The sequence below is a fragment of the Mesoplodon densirostris genome, chromosome 15, assembly GCF_025265405.1.
Source record: "Mesoplodon densirostris isolate mMesDen1 chromosome 15, mMesDen1 primary haplotype, whole genome shotgun sequence".
Classification (NCBI taxonomy): domain Eukaryota; kingdom Metazoa; phylum Chordata; class Mammalia; order Artiodactyla; family Ziphiidae; genus Mesoplodon; species Mesoplodon densirostris.
The window spans coordinates 35010021-35025933 of NC_082675.1; the positions used below are offsets into that span (position 1 = coordinate 35010021).

The 15913-nt window shown below is 40.0% G+C and overlaps 1 pseudogene; it reads left to right on the plus strand.

Annotated features, from left to right (window-relative positions):
- Positions 1–8491: 8491 nt before the first annotated feature.
- LOC132502699 (PX domain-containing protein kinase-like protein) lies at positions 8492–10207 on the plus strand (annotated as a pseudogene).
- Positions 10208–15913: the final 5706 nt, after the last annotated feature.

The window sequence follows — 15913 nt, forward strand, 5'->3', positions numbered from 1 at the left end:
CTACTATGGAGAACAGTATGGAGGTTCCTTAAAAAACTACAAATAGAACTACCATACGACCTAGCAATCCCACTACTGGGCATATACCCTGAGAAAACCATAATTCAAAAAGCATCATGTCCCACAATGTTCATTGCAGCACTATTTACAAGAGCCAGGACATGGAAGCAACCTAAGTGTCCATCGACAGATGAATGGATAAAGAAGATGTGGCACATATATACAATGGAATATTACTCAGCCATACAAAGAAACAAAATTGTTATTTGTCATGAGGTGGGTGGATCTAGAGACTGTCATACAGAGTGAAGTCAGAAAGAGAAAAACAAATACTGTATGCTAACACATATTTATGCAATCTAAAAAAAACAGTTCTGAAGAACCTTGGGGCCGGACAGGAATAAAGATGCAGGCATAGTGAATGGACCTGAGGACACAGGGAGGGGGAAAGTTAAGCTGGGATGAAGTGAGAGAGTGGCATGGACATATATACACTACCAAATGTCAAATAGGTAGCTAGTGGGAAGCAGCTGCATAGCACAGGGAGACCAGCTCAGTGCTTTGCGACCACCTAGAGCCATGTGAGGGAGATGCAAGAGGGAGGGAGGGGATATGGGGATAGATGTATATGTATAGCTGATTCACTTTGTTATACAGCAGAAACTAACACAACAATGGAAAGCAATTATACTCCAGTAAAGATGTTTAAAAATAAATAAATAAATAACAAAAGGTGTATTTACTAGTAAAAACAAAAAAATACATTAAAAGGGTCATACACTGATCAAGTGGTATTTATTCCAGGAATGCAAGGATGGGTCAACATCTGCAAATTAATCAATGTGATACACCACATTAACAGAATGAAAAAATCATATGATCATTTCAGCAGAGACAGAAAAAGCGTTTGACACAATTCAATATCCATTTATGATAAAAACTCTCAACACAGTGGGTATAGAGGGAACATACATGAACATAATAAAGGCCACATATGATAAGCACACAGCTAATATAACAGTGAAAAAAGCTGAAAGCTTTTTCTCTAAGATCAGGAAAAGACAAGGATGCCCACTCTCATCACTTACATTTAACATAGTTTGTAAGTCCTAGCCAGAACAATTAGGCAAAAAAAAACCAATACATATACGGTTGGGATGGAATCTCTAGAATAAGTAGTCTAGGGCAATTAATGTAGTAAAAAACTATATTTAAGAATTATATAGAATGAATTTCAATAGAAAAAATAAATACATTTTAAAAACCCTAAAGATTCTATCAAAAGTCTGTTAGAACTAATAAACAAAGTAAAGTTGCAGGATACAAAATCAGTGTACAAAAATGTGTTGCATTTCTGTACACTAGTAAGAAAGTAAGGATACAATACCATTTACATTTACTTAAGAATAAATTTAACCAAGGAGGTAAAAGACCTGTACACCAAAAATTTTAAGATCTTGATGCAAGAACTTGAAGACAGAAATAAATGTGTGCTCATGGATTGAAAGAATTAATGTTGTTAAAATGTTCATACTATTCAAAACAATCTGTGGAATCAATGCATTTCTTGGCCTCTAGGCTCTCGCGGTCTAGCAGAAAAGACCGAGGCACACAGGAATGCCAACGCAGTCGATAAGAGGTAAGTACAAAGGACTACAGATGCAGGGAGGAGTGAATAATTGTCCTCTGTCTAGAAGCTCAGGGAAGGCATTGTTCAGAGATTACATGTGAACCAGCCCTAAGGTGAGTGAGGTTTCTCCAGATGGAGAAAGGGGGCAAGGCGTTCTAAAAGGAGCAGTACCAGAAGGGCATTTGGATGTGACAGAAGCAAGGTGCATTCTGAGAGCAGTACCTAAATAATGGGAGCATCTTTTGCTTGTGAAGAAATGACAGAGATGATACTGAAACAAAAGATGGGATCCAGATTTTAAGAGGCCTTGGGCATCACCTTGGAATTGTTCTTTATCTGTAATCACTGGGCACCACCACAGGCTTCTTCTGGGGTGGGGGTGAGTCCTGTCATGATACAATTGTTTTAGAAAAATTAACTCTGGCAGGAGAAGGAAGAGAGACTGAGAAGAATGTGGTGAAATGGTGGGGGGAGAGGGGCAGGAGCACAGCGGGGGTGCCTGGAGGCTGCGGGCTGCCATCCTCCCCTCCAGGCCACCATGCAGCTCACATAACAGACTCTACAGCAAATCTATAAAAGTCTTAGATGAAAACATAGGAAGAACATTCTTTGACATAAATCACAGCAATGTCCCTTTTGATCCATCTCCTAGAGTAATAGAAATAAAAATAAACAAGTGGGATGTAATTAAACTAAAAAGCTTTTGCACAGCAAAGGAAACCATAAACAAAACTAAAACACAACCCACAGAATGGGAGAAAATATTTGCAAATGATCCAACCAATGGGATTAATCTTCAAAATCTACAAACAGTTCATTCAGCTCAATATCAAAACAAAAACAAGCAACCCAATCAGAAAATGGGAAGAAGACCTAAATAGACATTTCTCCAAAGAAGACATACAGATGGCCAAGAGGCACATGAAAAGATGCTCAACATCACTAATTATTAGAGAAATTCAAATCAGAACTAAAATGCGATATCACCTCACACCAGTCAGAATGGCCATCAGCAAAAAAATCTACAAACAATAAATGCTGGAGAGGGTGTGGAGAAAAGGGAACTCTCCTACACTGTTGGCAGGAATGTAAATCAGTACAGCCACTACAGAGAACAATATGGAGGGTCCTTAAAAAACTAAAAACACAGCTAACATATGATCCAGCAATCCCAGTCCTAGGCATATATCTGGAGCAGACCATGGTTCGAAAGAATACATGCATCCCAGTGTTCACTGCAGCCTACTTATAGTAGCCAAGACCTGGAAGCAACCTAAATGTCCATCGACAGAGGAATGGATAAAGAAGATGGGGTATGTGTATACAATGGAATATTACTCAGCCGTAAAAAAAGAATGAAATAATGCCATCTGCAGCAATATGGATGGACCTGGAGAGTATCATACTAACTGAAGTAAGAGAAAGACAAATGTCATATGATATCGCTTACATGAAATCTTAAAAAGATACAAATGAACTTATTTACAAAACAGAAGCAGAAGCACAGACTTAGAAAACAAACGTATGGTTACCAAAGGGGAAAGGTTGGGGGGAGGGATAAATTTTGAGGTTGGGATTAACATATACACACTGCTATATATAAAATAGATAACCAACAAGGACCTACTGTACAGCACGTGGAACTCTGCTCAATACTCTGTAATAACCTAAATGGGAAGAGAATTTGAAGAATAGAGACATGTATATGTATAACTGAATCACTCTGTTGTAATCTGAAACTAACACAACATTGTTAATCAACTTTACCCCAATACAAAAAAATTTTGGACTTCCCTGGTGGCGCAGTGGTTAAGAATCTGCCTGCCAGTGCAGAGGACATGGGTTCGAGGCCTGGTCCAGGAAGATTCCACATGCCATGGAGCAGCTAAGCCACAACTACTGAGCCTGCGCTCTAAAGCCTGCGAGCCACAACTACTGAAGCCCATGCACCTAGAGCCTGTGCTCTGCAACAAGACACAGCAAAGAAGCCTGTGCACCCCAACAAAGAGTAGCCCCTGCTCAACGCAACTAGAGAGAAGCCCCTGCACGCAACGAAGACCCAATTCAGCCAAAAATAAGTAAATAAATAAATTTATTAAAAAATAAAATAAAAAATTTTTTTAAAAAGAGGCTGCTGAAGACTTAAAACCTGAAGTATGAAGACTTAAATATGGGGGGTGGGGATCAAAGCTGAGTCATGCATGTGTAGGCAAGAAAGACTTTCCCTCTACTCTCCCAGGTTCAATAGCTGGGTCTATGAAATAAACTAACAACACAGACTAACAGGAGAAAAAGTATACAAATGCACTAACTTTTTTTTTTAAACATCTTTATTGGAGTATAATTGCTTTACAATGGTGTGTTAGTTTCTGCTTTATAACAAAGTGAATCATTTATACATATACATATGTCCCCATATCTCTTCCCTCTTGCATCTCCCTCCCTCCCACCCTCCCTATCCCACCTCTCTAGGTGGTCACAAAGCACCGAACTGATCTCCCTGTGCTATGTGGCTGCTTCCCACTAGCTGTCTATTTTACGTTTGGTAGTGTATATATGTCCATGCCACTCTCTCACTTCTTCCCAGCTTAACCTTCCCTCTCCCCGTATCCTCAAGTCCATTCTCTAGTAGGTCTGTGTCTTTATTCCTGTCTTGCCCCTAGGTTCTTCATGACCTTTTTTTTTTTTTTTAGATTCCATATATATATATATGTGTTAGCATACAGTATTTGTTTTTCTCTTTCTGACTTACTTCACTCTGTATGACAGACTCTAGGTCCCTCCACCTCACTACAAATAACTCAATTTCGTTTCTTTTTATAGCTGAGTAATATTCCATTGTATACATGTGCCACATCTTCTTTACCCATTCATCTGTTGATGGACACTTAGGTTGCTTCCATGTCCTGGCTATTGTAAGTAGAGCACAAATGCACTAACTTTTAATGTTATATCCATGGGGGCATCACAGGGGGAAAAAAAGTGAATACCCAAAAGAGATGTGAGATTTGAGCATTTATATACCATACTGTCTTAATAGCGGAAGTGGAAGGGGGATGTAGGCCACTTCAGGGAGAGTGAATGATTTTTAGGAAAGATGGATGGGCCCTTGGAAGGGTACATGGGAGATGTGATGGTTGTGAAAGAGCTTGTCTGGCTGTGATGGGGACTCCTAGTGTCCTCTCCTATGTTAAGAGTCAGTCTTCCCTGGGTGATGAAACTCCCAGGAAGGGATGGATGAGAGTTGAGTTCCTTTGGGAGGATCTGTATGTCGCGGAACTCAGAGAAGACCTTTCCCTGCATTTGCATTTTTAGCTCAAAATTAGCCTTACACCAATGAGGCATATTTTAGGGTGGCATATTCTGCCACCCTTCACATTCAACAAACAATTCTTAATTGTTGGGAAAGTCAAAGATGAATATGGCATGGCATTTGCCATTAGGACTTGGAGCAAGAAATTAGGGCTCTGATAAGAGGAGAAACATTAGCTTCAGAGTAGAATGAAGAGCCAGAGGCAGGGGTGTGTGTGACATTTTTGAAGAATGGTGATTTTAGATCTGTTTAGCCTGCGTAAGGTGAAGGTTTAGGTACGTGACAAGTAAGAGAGTAAGTCTTTTCCAACCTGGCTCCACATCAGCTCCAAGGGGAACTTTACTGACTCACCTACTTTCCAGGTGCTTCCTGGACATCTGTGTGGAAAACAAATGACCAAGTAAAATTACCAATAGAACTTGATGCACAACTAGGGTTGAGAACAACTGGAACAGATCAGATATTAGGAACGGGATTATGGACGCTCTGAGTTTTAGAGAAGACAGTGAGCAGTGGATTGCTGTGGACCAGGCATGATGGAGGGGGATCCCTGTCCGAGTGGCTAAGCAGGGATGAGAAGGAAGAAACGAGACACAAAGATACACTGATAGTCATGGAGGCGTGGACGGAAGGGAGAGAGTAGGCAAACAAGTCTGCTGCATCGTAAAGTCTTGAGACATGCCCGTATTCACTGCCCCACCCAAAATACCCAGTATCTTGACTCACAGCATGAGAATGGAGTAGGTCTTTGTTGAATAAATGACTGAATCAAGTAAATACACGGGAAAAAAAAAACAGGAAAACTGAGGGGTTGTGGAATATGGTATCACCAAAACATAATTCAGAAGAATGAATGGTTAGAGGAAAAACCTGAATCCAATTTTAGACTTAGTAGGTTTAAGTAAACAGACGTGATGATAGAGGTTCAAATGTTTGACAAGCCAGTGTACAAAAGGAAGCCGTTGGGCTCCTAAGTTTCTGTAAGTTTCCATCACTCCCTCCTGTTTCATTTGTATTTGACTAGGGGACTAAAATATGCATAATGTTTCTAACGGGCAAAATCTACCCTGGGATCCACTGAGTGCCACTAGAGGGTCTGGTATCTGCTCTAGAGAAATCCTGATTGAATGACAAAGACGCTAAGAACAGTAAGTCACGATGGAGGAGCAAGGTGGGAAGAATGGAGCCCGTGAACCGCAGATATTCCAAAGTAGGGAAGGATTCAGGTTGTAGGGAATGTCTGTCTATATTTCAAAGCCAACTGCCAGCTTCCCACTACGCCTCTGCAATCCAGCACACCCCACCCAACAACAAGCACGTGCACACACGTGCACACACACCCAATTGCTTGGGCAGTTAGAGACCCAAAGAGTCTGTTGAGCAGACTCTTGACTTTTTTGGAACCATAATATAGAAAGAAATGCCTGAGGCAAAAGGTTAATGCACCGTCAAACATCACGGCCACCTTCCATTTATCCAAGGTCAACGCTAACGTTTTAACTTTAAAAATATGCCCCATTATTTCCAGCTTGATCTCTTAGTGATTTTATGTAGGTTATTTTTATGAAAGCTGAAAATCTTTCACACGCTGGTTGTTCTATACTGTGTAGCCAAAATTAATAGACCAGAAACACCTTTCTTTTAGTGACTCACTCTTTTTCCTTTTCTGACTCATATGGTTTACCTTTTTTTTGTTTTTTTCACAGTACGGATCAGTGAGTATTCTGCTAATCTAATTGATGTATATTTCAGGGCTAACAACAGAACATTAACATTGGCTGAGGGCAGGACTGGAGAATATTCACCTTACCTTCTATGAAGAACAGGCTAACAAGGCTAGAAGGGAAAAGGGGGTTACTGAGGAGGAGGGAAGTCCTCCTAGCTTTTCAGTATTAACCTACCTGCTCCATCCATGATACCCATGATACACAAAAAGATTCAAAAATATTAATACCATAGAGAGGAAAATAGAGTTTCAATTACCTCAAGTCCATTGATCCTTCTTTAATGATGAAAGAAACAGCACCTGAAACAGAGAACACATAAGTGGCTCAGAAATAGAAAGCTGCCTCTCTCTCCAAAGTCAATGTGACAAATCTTGCTTAAGGCAGACAAGTCTACTTACTTGAACCATACAGCTTGAACCATATATAAGAATTGTTTAATTATGATATGACCTTAAGTTAAATTCCCTGGAATTTCTGTGGATTCCTCAAAATTCATCCAGAATATTCAGTGCTCTTAAGCTCTTAAATCATCCGCCAGGACTCCAATCAGGCTGTCAGTTCTTTGAACTTCTCCACCTTTAGACCCTGTTACCCAGTCCTTGCTGGACTTCCTTCCCAGAGCCTGAGGCTGTGCCAGCACCCACACCAAACACAGATGCACCCACGTGGAACACGGACGCACCCACACACCCTTTAACTGTGAACAAACGAAGATGAAAACATTGATGAAACTGGCAGAGCTAATGACCCCTTCCAGTGTCTGCTGGCTGGTCCCTGTCCTCCTGCTGGGAATTTTCTCTGTATCTATGACATCCCTCTCTCCAACCTCTCTGCCTCTCTTTTTCTCTCCTCTATTAGAACAGCAACAGATTTGATACCATCAGTTTGTCTTTGATAGAAACACTTTCACACAAAATGCCATGTCTTTCAAACGTTCACTTTGGATGCCTGTTTGTGTCAATCTCTGTCTGTAAAATGAAAGATTTTCTGTTTCAAGTTGAAAGAGTTTCTAAGCTGAACATTAAGCAGGGATAACTTAAATGCCTTGAAGATAAATCTGCTTCCAATGTTAACCTGCCTGAACCAGAAGAAAATGTAACCCCAAATAAATTAGATACTTGGGCTACTGTCTTCTTTCCCTTTTTTTTTCTATCTCTTAAGAGTCATTGCCCTCCCATTTCTCTGCCCAAGGCGTCTGGACCCAGGGCTAATTCTTAGGGCATCCTCTCTCTCTCCACCACCCAGGGTAGAGACTCCAAACACAGCCCTGACAGATGCCTAATAGAATCACTTGGGAAGCTTTCTGTCCAACTACTGAATGCTTCTGGTGTATTTCCCTCATCTTTCTATCTTCCCACTGGGGTCACACTTCTCTAAGCCTCATCCTCTACCACCCTCATTAAGAATCAGTGTTAACACCAAAGGAAACCATAAACTAAATGAAAAGACAACCTACAGAATGGGAGAAAATAGTTGTAAATGATGCAACCGACAGGGCTTAATCTCCAAAATACACAAACAGCTCATACAATTCAATAACAAAAAAAGCAAACAATCCAATAGAAAAATGAGCAGAAGACCTAAATGGACATTTCTCCAAAGAAGAAATACAGATGGCCAATAGGCACATGAAAAGATGCTCAACATTGCTAATTATTAGAGAAATGCAAATCAAAATTAGAACGAGATACCACCTCAGACCAGCTAGAATGGCCATCATTAAAAAGTCTGGGCAGTGGCAGCAGATCCCAGCAAGTGATGGGAGTCAGTGCCTCTGGACCTGCCCCTGGTCCTGAGACGTTGGTGGATGGGCATTCTGGGATGGCCTTCATGGAGAAGCCACCGGCCAGCAAGGCCCTGCTGGACAACACGGTGCCGCTGACAGCAGCCATCGAGGCGAGCCAGAGCCTGCAGTCCCACATGGACTATATCATTTGGGTACCAAGAGGAATTTCTGTAGAAAATAGCTGGCAGATTGTTAGGAGATACAGTGACTTTGATTTGCTGAACAACAGCTTGCAGATTGCAGGCCTGAGTCTGCCTCTTCCTCCCAAAACACTGATTGGTAACCTGGATCATGAATTCATAGCTGAGAGGCAGAAAGGTCTTCAGAACTTTCTCAACATTATCACCACAAATCATATCTTGATTAATTGTGAGCTGGTTAAGAAGTTTTTAGATCCAAACAACTATTCGGCAGACTATACTGAGATTGCCTTACAACAGGTTTCCATGTTCTTCCAATCAGAACCAAAGTGGGAGGTGGTGGAACCATTGAAATACATAGGTTGGAGGATAACGAAGAAATATTTCTTGATGAAGAGTAAAAATCAGCCAAAGGAGCGGCTAGTGTTAAGCTGGACTGACCTTGGTCCTGACAAGTATCTGTCAGATAAAGATTTTCAGTGTCTAATCAAACTTTGCCATCCTGTTTGCACCCTTGCATCTATCATGTTACCTTTGCCACAGCTAACAAATCCTCAGCATTGCTAATTAGAATGTTTAATGAAAAAGGAACTTTGAAGGACCTGATCTACAAGGCAAAACCGAAAGACCCATTCCTAAGGGACTACTGCAACCCTAAGAAGATACAAGGCCTTGAACTCCAGCAAATAAAAACATACGGGCAACAAATATTAGAGGTGCTAAAGTTTCTCCGTGACAAGGGATTCCCTTATGGGCATCTTCATGCTTCCAACGTGATGCTGGAAGGGGACACTTGCTGGCTGCTGGACCTTGAGAATTCCTTGTTGGGCCTTCCTTCTTTCTACCAATTTTATTTCTCACAATTCAGGAAAATCAGTACATTGGAGAGTGTGGACGTCCACTGCTTTGGCCACTTACTGCATGAGATGATGACCGCCAGACTCGGTGCCTGTAGACTCCTCTCCTGCACTGTCTATGGCTGTGGTGGCCATGTTGGAGTCTACGCTGTCTTGTGAAGCCTGTAAAGATGGCAGGTCCACCATTTCCTGGCTCTTACAGATGCCATTATTCAGTGATGTTCTGCTAACTACCTCCGAAAAGCCACGGTTTAAGATCCCCACACAGTTAAAAGAGGCATTGAGCATTGCCAAAGAATGTATAGAAAAGAGGCTAATTGACGAACAGAAACAGGTCCACCAGCATCAAAGACTGATGAGAGCTCAGCCTCACGATGGATCTGAAGAAGAGAGAAAACAGAGGAAGATTATAGCTTGAAAGAAGTCAAAACAATCTGCTGTTGAAAATAGTGCAGAGCATTCAGCCAAATACAGCAACTCCAATAATTCAGCAGGATCTAGGGCCAGCTCACCTCTCACATCCCCATCATCACCGACTCCACCCTCCACGACAGGGATGCCTGCATTACCTCCTCCTCCTCTACCACCAGCAGCTCCCTTGCCTCCTGAGAGCACAGAGGCACCCACACAGCTTCCGCCCCAGGCCGTGAATGGCGTGAGCCAAGGGGCCTTACTCAGCTCCATCCAGAATTTCCAAAAAGGAACTTTGAGGAAAACCGAAACCTGTGATCATAGCGCTCCTAAGATCGGCTAAAGCTTGGTATGTACACTTGGAGGGAAAAGTTCTTTTTTTTCCCTTCCACCTCCAACCCCTAAAGTACCCTCTTTCTGGATGAATAATTGCTGAGCCAGTACAGCAACATACGACTTTGCAGATGCTCATGTAAGAGGCTTTTCAAGAGGGAAATAGTCTTCAAGTAGAGTCAAGTCAGGCTAGCATTGCTGCCTTAAGAAATATTTTGCTCCTTTGTTACTATTGAAGAGGAATCTCTTCATCCTCTAATGGTCATCTTTTGGTGGCAGCGGCATATTGGAATCAATTATTTCCACCAACAGAAGGAAATGGACAATAAACAAAAACGATGACAATATACAGTCACAGCAGTGAATGGCCTTTGTGTTTCAATCCCTCCTATCCTGTCAGCTCCTAGAAATGTTCCTCTCATAGTTCATTTCTCTATTCTAAAGCATTTTCTGGTTATTTCTTAGATAACTCCTATTTTTGCTACCTTAATTTTATCCTAGACATTAACACTGTAGCCCAAAGCACAGTTACGCCGCTAAGAGTCAGAGAAGGAACTGAGTTCTTCATTTTCCCCTCAAATAGAACAGGGAAAGTTCATAACAGTCTCTTAAGTTCAAACAGGAACTCCACTGTGATTATAGAACTCAGGGCTAAAGGAACTACTCTAGACTCTTAGTTCACTTTAGTTAGTATGTATCAAACAGACAAAAAAATGTTAACATCAGGTAAAGCTCTTTAGAGGATCTTATTAATCCTCAGCAATTAAGTCAAATTTGGGGTTTGCCAGGGGAGGGTGTTATTATTACAACACAAGTACATTTGGCAAAATGAGTTCTGATTTTTGAAAGATTTATCCAAATATATCATCTTTTTAATGTTACTCATTTATTAGAGAGACCCTTTATCCTATGATTTGCTTAAACCCTTAAATAAATTGCACTTTAAAGGATTATAAATAATCCATCTAAAAATTAAAGTTACACACATCAGTGTTGGTTACTATGCAGAGAGAATGTCATTGTGTATAGTTTCATATAATCTGTGATAAATGTTCAGCTGTATTTTTTATTAAAATAAACCATGTCACCAAAAAAAAAAAAAGTCTACAAATAACAAATGTGGAGAAAAGGGAACCCTCACACACTTGGTGAGAATGTAAGTTGGTGCAGCCACTGTGAGAAAACAGTATGGAGGTTCCTCAGAAAACTAAAAATAGAGTTGATCCAGCAAAAATGATCCAGCAATCCCACTCCTCGGCATATATCCAGACAAAACTATAATTCTAAAAGATATATGTACCTCTATGTTCATAGCAGCACTATTCACAATAGCCAAGACATGGAAACAACCTAAATGTCCATTGACAGATGAATGGATAAAGAAGATGTGGCATATATATACACAAAGGAATATTACTCAACCATAAAAAAATGAAATAATGCCATTTGCAGCACCATGGATGCAACTAGAGATTATTATACTAAGGGCAGTCAGTCAGAAAGACAAAGACAAATATATGATATCACTTATTTGTGGAATCTAAAATATGACACAAATGAACCTATCTATGAAACAGAAACAGAATCACAGACAATAGAGAATAGACCTCTGGTTGCCAAGGGGGAGGAGGCTGGGGGAGGGAAGGATTGGGAGTTTGGGATTAGCAGATGCCAACTATTATATGTAAAATAGATAAACAACAAAGTCCTACCGTATAGCACAGGGAACTAGATTCAATATCCTGAGATAAACCATAATGGAAAAGAATATGAAAAAGAATGTATGTATATATATAAATGAGTCACTTTGCTGTATAGCAGAAATTAACACCACATTATAAATCAACTATACTTCAATTAAAAAAAAAAAAGGAATCGTTGCTAATACCCTGTTGGGGGAGGAAAGGAAGAAGAGGTGTTTACTACTGTCCCAAGGCCCGGTGATCATGACGGGGCACTTCTGAAGGGCAACCCGTGTTCTACTGGCCTGTGTCAGCATCCGGGACACTCGGGACCACAGTGGGATTCTTCCCAGACTGGAGAGGGGGGCATTAGATAGGGTCCTGGCAGTGTGAAAAGACATCAGCAGATCCTGCAACTGCGGAGATTTCACTGCTGAAGATTCGAGTGTTAACATGCGTGGCTGATGATGTGACCAGGATGACGAAACAGTGTAGCGCATCAGAAACATGTTACCGTAGACATAGTCATAGAGGTGCTCACTAACCAAGTAAAACAGAAGCATCCAAACTTTTAGTCTTTTTAACAGTAATCTGGAAAATGGCAGCAAGATGGCATCATTTTTGAACTCCCCAAATCACCCCATACAAACAGAGCAACTAGGAGAGCAAAAGCAAAACCTCACAGGCCACATCTACAGTCAAGTAGTGGGAAAACATATCCCTGTGTACCCCCAGTATATGTGTGGGTTGGAATCAATGACTGGTGATGTTAAGATATGCGTGTTACAGGAAACAGAAAGAAGGAGGCAAAAGGGCCTCCTATGGCCCCAGGAGCGTGTAGAGTCTTGTTGGCTCCAGTTTGTGGGTGAACAGAGAGCACCACTGTGGGTGGTGCTGGAGCAGCCTGGGCCCCATGGACCCTCAACAGAGACCCGTAACAGACGTAACCAACGTGCCCTCTGAGACAAAGCCCCACAATGAGGAGAAAATGCTGGGGATGGAATCTGTATTGAGCAGGAAAGAAACAATAGGGGCAAAGGAGACAAGAGAAAGAGAAGATCCAGATAAAAGTTGGGGAGGGGGAAAGAGTAGATACCAGACACTGTAAGGCTGTCATTGTGAACGCTTCCCAAAACAGATGTGGGGTGCTAGAGCTGTGAAGCCAGGGAGCTCTCCTGATCCCACCTTCCCTCCTAAGAGTAAAGAAAACTCATGCCAGTTAAACATTAGTACAGAAAACAATTGCAGTCAAAGCCATAAGGGAAAATGGACTGTGAAACACAATAATGTCCCTACAGACATGAAACGCATGCTGGCAAGACAGGCCGACCAAAAAATGACAATCTAATAATTCATATCAAGCTAAATAAAAGGGAAATAAATGATAGAAGCCTTGAAAGAACAGCATAACCCAAAATTTAAAAAATTCAAAAAGATGCTAATTAGAGAAAACACAGACTTGAAAAGCAAGTCTATAAAATTTGGGAAAATATTAGAGAGGAAAGAAAAATTCACTTTAAAATCTCAGACTAAATAAGCACAACCAAAGCAGTGAATGAACACCACAGAAAATGCTTTAAGAAAAATAGAATGGGAAAGAATGACTATTTTTTAAATAAAAAGATAAAAAATATATATATACACGTATATGTAAAAAAGATGTAGACAACAGGAAAGGAGATCTAGTATCACAGAAGTACCTAAAAAAGAGAATCAGTGTAATGAAAGAGAACATATATTGTCAATTATAATTCAAGAATATTTTTCTGAAATTAAAAAAATACTTGCACTACGTATTGAAAGGACATACCTGGCAAAATTGAGCCAGAATGGCCTGCACCTAAACATAGTCTAGTAAAACTATTGATCTTTAAATAAAAAGAAAACATTCTTTCCGGTGCCAAATTTAAAGGTTAATATCCCTTATAAAGAAAGAAAATGAGACTGTCATCAGACTTGGCAATAGCAGTGCTTTATGCCAGAGGACAACAGGGTAACGTTTAAGAAATACAAGGAAAGCAAACCTGAGCTAAGGAGTTTATATCCAGCTACACTGATCTTTAAATGTAATGGTCACAACTGTTTATGCCCACTTAAGAACCCAGAGTATAGTTCCTATGAGTCTTTCCTGGGAAATTTACTGGAGAACAAGCTTCAGACAGACAAAATGATGGGAGAGACATCAACAGTAGTAGTGGTAGTGAGCACTAAATACAGTATATTTGTTTGTATAAGTTAGAGTCCCTGTAGGTTCTAAGGGAGAGGGTGTAAGAGGAAATGGCCAAAGGATGGAGGGAGGGTAGGTGAGAAAGAGGATATGAGACATAGAGGAAGCCCTCTGATTGTCTCACAGGTATAAATGGGGAGGAAAAAGGTATTCGTGGAAAGTAGATTCTGGGGAATGGGAAACAGGGAGAAGAAGGGGTCACTAGCTAATGTCAATTTCCTTCATAGTAAGATGTTAGGAGGAAGTAGTAAAAGGGGGATTAAAGGTATCATACACAGATATTAGTAAGTTCATACATCATATTAGCTCATGTCAAAATATTAATAAAAAGGCACCAGAACAAAGAAACACAAACCTTTCTAAACACAAAAAGATATGCAAAAGGGAGAGAGCAAGCAAACATTGTAGACCAGTACTTCTCAAACTATTGGTCAGGAAGGACCAGTAGTTTTTTTTTGTTTGTTTGCTTTTTGTTTTTTGTTTTCCCCCCGAACAATGGCAAACCGCTATTTTTGTAAAATACAGTCACATGCTTGGACTTTACAGCAGATTGCCCAAACATTTCTAAATGTGTTCTTTTGCTTTCTGTACATATACCATGGCTTAGTAACAAACAGTTCATGGATCAGACTGGTAAAGACCATCCAGTGAAAGAATAGAAATGTAAAGCAATAAAATTGGGGGTGCGTGTACATATTATATATATGGAAATATACATAACAATATGACAAAACTGATGCCTGTTAAATTAATTAAACAAGGAGGCCATTAGACTCATGCCCTGATGCCACAGAACCCTGTGTAAGCAAACCAAAACCTAAGACTGTAAATGCTTCCAGGTTACAAAATTGAGACCTAAGGACAACCCATCACAAAGAGCCAACTGGGCTTTAAGCTGCAGCTGATCAGTAATTTCCTTACTTTGCTTCCACCTTTTCTCTGTAACTTTCTCCCCAGGCTTCCGTCAGTGGAGCTATTAGAAAGTTCCAGTTTGGCACTGCCCTTTTGAATCAATTTTTGCTCAGATCTTAAATTTTTTAAGATCTTTTAACATGTCAAACATCTAGATCCTATTAATAAATGTAAAAGGGCTTACTTCACCAATTTCTTAGAAAGGATTTTCAGATTACTTAACAAAGCAAAATCCAACACTCCAGGTTAATATATTGACATATTATTTATGTATATTTTATATATGTATACTTTTCTCCACTTGGAATAATACATGTAATTTTTTCAGATGAAGGAAAGTCTAAAAATTATTTTAACACTTGCCTAATAAAGAGGAAGGGGATAAAAATATATATGATATAGGTGCATATGTAAAATTAATACATATATAAGTAAACATTAACCTTAATGAAAGGATAAATCAGAGCATTTAAAAATAAAATAGTAACCAAAAGGTAGAGGTAGGAAATAGGACAGAGGGGAAGAGGGGATAAGAATAAAAACTAGATTTGTTTTCTAAATTTGACTTCAGAGTCATATAAAAATTTACATAATTATAAAATTAAATTTAACATAAAGCAATCTCTAAACATCAAAATGTGACAGTTGAGGCTTATGTCCAGCAGGTGGCATAACAACACCAGGAGGACCCTTCCAAGTGCCTTTGAAACAGAGATTTGACTGTTGTCCTGAGTGGAATGTTACCATAAGGACAAAAACAACTACAGAGAAGCTTAAACTGATATTTTCATCATTTTCTTGGTGGTATCTTAATATTTATTCTGAGACCATGTGTGTGTATTTTGGATAAAAACAAATGAGTAATTATATCATTGAAAACCTGAATATTTGACAT